The sequence below is a fragment of the Scaptodrosophila lebanonensis genome, unplaced genomic scaffold (assembly GCF_003285725.1).
Source record: "Scaptodrosophila lebanonensis strain 11010-0011.00,11010-0021.00 unplaced genomic scaffold, SlebRS2 tig00000001-arrow-pilon, whole genome shotgun sequence".
NCBI classification, from domain to species: Eukaryota; Metazoa; Arthropoda; class Insecta; order Diptera; family Drosophilidae; genus Scaptodrosophila; species Scaptodrosophila lebanonensis.
In genome coordinates this window covers 7,594,864-7,600,863 of record NW_022060529.1, presented here as the reverse complement: position 1 = coordinate 7,600,863, position 6,000 = coordinate 7,594,864, and positions in this window count along the sequence as shown.

Genomic DNA, 6,000 nt, shown 5'->3' with positions numbered 1-6,000 from the left:
TTCAAGCCAGTGGAAAATGCGTTCGCCACATGGAGACTCATTTACGAGTAAAATGCTCGGTTAGACGTAACGCATGTGTGTGAGGGTGGAATTATAAGTGGATTTGCGAATGAAAAGGAGCTCACATTCTTTTTTGCTTTTATTATTTATCAGCTTAAATTATGTCTTTTTATGGCTCATATTCAATGACGAGAATAAACGCCAACTAATTATATGAAAACGCTCATTTTTTTTAACGTTTTATATGAATATGAAAATAAAAGCGTCGCTTTTAACTGCTCTAAACGAGTCTTGCTCATTTCTGCTGGCATAATACCTCCTAGGGTATTACGACTTAGCCATGTCTGCCAGCTTTGGCCCTCTAATATCCTTTCGCCTTTAGGCATTAACACCGTCATTTGACGCAGCAAGCTGCATAGGACCTGGTTGGAATTGACTCTAACAGGGCTGGTGCTCTATATTAAAAGTGCGCCTACGGTACAACACAATAGCATCAGGGCTCTTTTCCTCTTTTACTTTTCTCCTTTCCCCCTTCCCGACAGTTCCTCGATGCGTGTGTGCGTGACATTCGGCGGCCGTGACAGGCACAGGCACACGCTCCTTTCCATTGCCCCCGAGTGGCACGGAACGGCAGGCGCGACGCGCTTTTGAATGATGTCAGTCAAGTGGCGCGCATGTGACAATGTAGGCGGGTAGTGGGTGTGGACGTGGTCGTGGACGTGGGCACGGACATGGACATTGTGTGAGTTATATTTTGAAGAGCTTTGCTGCTTCACTGCTTGGCTGCTTTGGCTGCTCCGGCTGCTGCGCTTCTGCTTCATCGCTTGTTGAGATTGACGAGGTTTTTTATTGATTTCAGGCAGAGCCTTGTCTGGCAGTGCGCGTGTCAGTTATTAAATGTCGTGATTAAGTGTAAAGTACAAGAACCCCCTCTCTCTTATGATTTCCTTTTGAATTGACTTGAATTGTAAACACATATTTATGACAAATTGTGCTTGCGTAGCCAATTAAGAAGTACTCGAGGCAAATAAAAAAATATACTACATATCTAAGAACTACTTATGAGGATTCATTTAATTACAATGTACACTTAAAAGGATTTCATGTGTGCGATAAATGTATGTGTATATATATTACATTAAAAAAGGCTAAGCTTTCGTTTGATGTAATAGTGCCTTATATATCCCGCCTTTTAATCAAAAATCGCAAAATCCAAAAATTGACTCAAGAACTAACAACGAAATAGAAATGCAATGCAAAAGTAATTTTGAAGCTGTTTAATTTATTTTCAAAAGTGCTGTCGCCTTAACTTAATTTATAATAACTTTATTAATACGCGATGTATTTTATCATTGCTATCATAACATAATAATACAAAATAAAAAATTTGTATAAGCTTTTTATTTTAAAAAAAAAACGAAAATATTTACAAAAGTTGTCTCAAGAAATATGACTTTGATTTTAAACAAAACTGCATATGGAACAATTTGAATGGAAAATATTTTAAATCATGCAGTTGAGGCTTCTTAAGGCCTTAATTCCATTGCTTGACGCACTTGTCCTATCTTATGGTCAGCTGGGCTATTAATTTAAACAAATATGAGGCTTGGTTAGTTCTTAAGACTTTGAAATTAAAATGGTTTAATGTAATATAAGTATAGTACATGTATATTTTCAATTGACATTTTAAAGGCAATACATCCCACTTAAGATACATTTTTACAATCGGTAGCCGGTGGCAATAAAATATCTGAAGGCGCTATAGTGAAATTGTATTCGTTCGCTATTGTTGGCTTGATTGCCTTTTATAGTCCTTGCGCTAGCGTTGACAACAACAATAGTAAGCATTAATACCTTAAGAGGATTTCGCAAAGTGCAACAAATGCCAATAAACATGGTGGTGTTGGGCTTGCCAACCCATTGGAAGCCTTGAGGTGCAATCAGAACGTGCTCGGCATCGATATGCGATGTGTTGAAAGTGAAGCAAATTTTATTTATGTACATGGTAGCATGAATATAAATTTGCGATGTTTATGAAGCAGCTATGCACTCTATAGATCAATAGTGTTAATGTATCTAGGAGCTATGTAGGTGAATTTATTGGGAAGTAAAATAAGAATATGGGCGAGCACACAACACTCCACTCATACACTCGCAATCGTTAATACTTAGGACATGCTCCTCTCCCACTTGCACCAAATTGTAAAGAGCTTCCGGCCACTTTGACGCACGCTCTCGACACTTTCGCAACAAAATTATGCAAATTTTGCGGTTCGTTTTACTAATATGCTCATTTGCATTTTGCGTCCGCATTGTTTACCGCAGCACCGGCTCAGCCCCGCATTGGACATCGATTGAAGCGAAAAATGAGAGCAGTGAGTGGCGCACGTTTATCCTTATTATGCAGGACACAGCCAGCGGACACGGTATGCGATGAGGCATGTAATTTTTTGTTTTTCCTTCACACCAAAACACACAATTCGGCTGCAGGCAAACAAACATGATTTGACTTATTAATGTCCTGCATGCCAAAAATTTAACTCTTTGACTTGAGTGTTGGATATAAGGGTAAGGGCGCAATGAGGTTGAATCATTGAAAAAAATCTCTTTAAACAGCTGTATGGGCGAAGCTGATGCTGCTACTTATACTAGTGACCAAATCTGTCGAATGTTTCGCCCTGCATGATGTGGCCTGTTTACTTAGGTCTCGTGCTCACGTGCTTGACGCCTAATGGCCGCACATGGAGGCGCGCATTCACAGACACCCACAAGCTCGCACATAATAGATCACTTAACGGTAAATTTATGTGCATGCTCAGGCATGTGGAAGCCGCTGTTAGTGCTTGCGTGCTTGGGCTAATCACATGTGTGAAGAGCTACTCGTAGAGCTCAAATCACCTGCAAACATATCCATTTACAAAAGAAGGGCCAATTCGAAACGCAACTCACTTCTGCCTTTAAAGCAACGGCATGGAAACATTCCATACCATGCTCGACCATATTTAATTAAAATAAAATCAATGGTTCTTCTCATGTGTTAAACAAATGGTTTCGCTATCTTCCAATCAAGTTAGCAATCAAGTCCAATCAAATCCAATACCAATATACAAGAACATTTTGCAAATACTTGTATCTTGCATTGTTTATTTATTGCTTTTGATTATGTATGGTATACAAAAACAAAAGTGAATGCTACCCTGTACCCAAACAAACTTGGCAGTTTAAAATTAAAACAGATGTACAGAATCACATATACAATGTTTATGCAGCTTTGTAATTGTGGACTGTATTGCCGATATTATGTAGCGGGCGAAGAGGAGGAAAAATCGAAAATAAAATAATCTCGTGTTGCCTAGAGAGAAGGAGGGTCTACACATCGTACATATAGTATAGTGTGGTGTGTATAACCTCAGCCATTACTTAAATCCAAGCGTTTATCCAGATGCATGATTGATTTGTCTCGTCATACTATTTAGAACTTACTTATACGTGTTTACCATAACGGGTCGGAGATGCTGTCTTCTCCTTGTTACATACTTTGCACATGTTTAATATTCCTTTTTATCCTTCATGTACAGGGTACATATGGTATAACTTCTAAAAACGAACCTAGCAGCCCTGTCCTAACAGCTATTTGTTCACTACAATGTTTTTATAAATTATAGGGAATTGCAAACATTTTGAAAATATTATTGAAAATATTTCTGACCAATCTGACAAGCCGACTCAATATAGTCATGTCCGTCTGTCCTTCCGGCTGTATTAACCTAAAAATCTCACAAAGTATAATTATACCATACTTGGAGTCCAGATTCTTCTAAGTTAGAGAAAGGACGAGCTTGTCTTTTTTTCTGATGCACTTTCCATTTTCCCGCTGTAAGTGATTTTCTATAACAGCCGTAATTACATCCCGTTATACAAAAAAATACGCAATTGGAACTTCACGAATTTCAGTTTAAATTTGCATAATTAACTCTTTCGAGCGACAATTATTTGCAAATATGTACGCACAACTACTCCTTTGTTCGACAGCTGCTTGTTTGTGGTTTAGAGCTGCAGTGCTGTTGACTTTGCGGGTGGTCCATTGCGTTGAGCAATTACGACAGTGGTGACAGCGATGCAATTTAAACTAATTAACGCTCTGTTTGTAAATATGTGTGTATGTACGTCTGCTATTTGTGTAGTAATTGTGTTGGTCGAAAGCTAGACTTTGGAAACCTAGCTGCAGTCTTTACTGGAATATTCGTACTGTGCTCAGTACAATCACACCTCCAGCTCTTTTGAAATGTATCCGCAGCTTTTTGGCTTTTGGAATCATGCTTGCCTGGCACCAAAAACACAAAGGCCGCAACGTTGCCAACGGTAACGGAAGAGACCACGTTGCCAACAGCAATGAAAGCGACCACGTTGCCAGCTGTAATTCTCCTAACCGTGGATGCGACGACACAGGAAGGCACAGTGTGTAATTTGAGGATCTAAGTGATTACAAATTTAGACTAGTGATTGGCATGTCTAGAGCTCCGACTAACAGCGATTTAGTTACAAATATGTAAGTTACTTACCTATAATTGTTCAGCTTAGTGCCTTTTATTCCATTTTCTGTAAAGCTGATGCAATCTTTTTTTTTTACATAGTGGACAGTTTTTTGTTTGCATTATGCATTTCATCAATCTGGATTGATGTAATTGTATACTGCCAGTTGGGGCATGGTACTCCTTGCAACAGAAAGCATTTCGGAGGTACATTTACTAACAAATCACCTTGCGTTGGCGTATTGTTGGTGAAAGCGTCAAGGTATAGTATGTTTGTTATGCTTTGGGCTTAGTATTTCAGCAATGCTTTGATTGCAATTTAATTAGCTGTCTGTTGCTAGCAGCTTACTTAGTCAACTCCATTTTCTCATGAACAGGCTCAAAAGCCGCATTTAAGCACCTTTAAGTGCCCTAATTAAACAGCGCCTTTTCAACCAAGCAATATACCTGCTAAGCTCATCCCATCTAATTAAGCGTTTAAGTTTCCTTAATACCATGTACTTATTTACCTGACTGCGCGTGTTTTTGATTGCTTTGAATTCGTTTGGACGTACAAGTACACAAGTGTGGAAGTCATGAAGTTTGAAGTTCACCTTTTGTGGAATCACGCAGAAAGTTTTTGCAACCACACTCTGGCAGTACTCGCATATAAAATCTTTACTTGATTTATGGCACGTTTGCAAGAGAGCTGAATGTATGTAATTGGAAAATTTGTTGTTTTCTCAAGCACAAGCGCCATAAATTTGCGTTCAATAAGTCGAGTATCTCAAATTTTAAAGAATGCACGCCTTAGTGCCGAAAACATTGGTAGGCAAAGCAATTTGTTTTACCACGAGTAATTTGTCTTCAAAGCAAATGTTTTGCAATTTGTTAACAAGAAATTTTCTTCGTACTTCTTTTTTTTGTGCTTCCTTTTTTTTGTCTTGACATGTCGGCAGTGGTGGCGGCATGTTTGCCGACGGTTTCCTTTATGTTTACATTGTTTCTTTTTTCTGTCTATTCGCTGCCAAAACGGTAACTGGCAGCAGACTGTGCGGCGTAGTCATTGTAAATGAAAATTGTACACGAATGCTGCCCAAATGATAAGAGGCAACGTGTATATGGGTGCGCGTGTATGTTTGTTTGTCTGGCCCTTGACTCGGCGTGTGTGTGTGTGAGTGTGTGTGGCAATATGCGCTCCTGCATGTCTGTCATCGGTTTTCTTTCACAGTTTGCTTTACTTAGTATAATAAATGATTTTTCCTTGAAAATTGAAAGTAAATACATACTGCCGCAAATTTCGATAGGCATATTGCCTACTTTCAGGGGCAATAACCATTCAAGCAGCACGAGAGTCTAGCGTGAGTGTAGAGATATCGTACAAATTTATTGTAATATCATTTCATAATTAATCTGCATTAATTCATAATTAATGTAAATTATCTGTTTCAATTAAAACTCCTCCCTTTAGCTTTGAAATGAGGTTGAT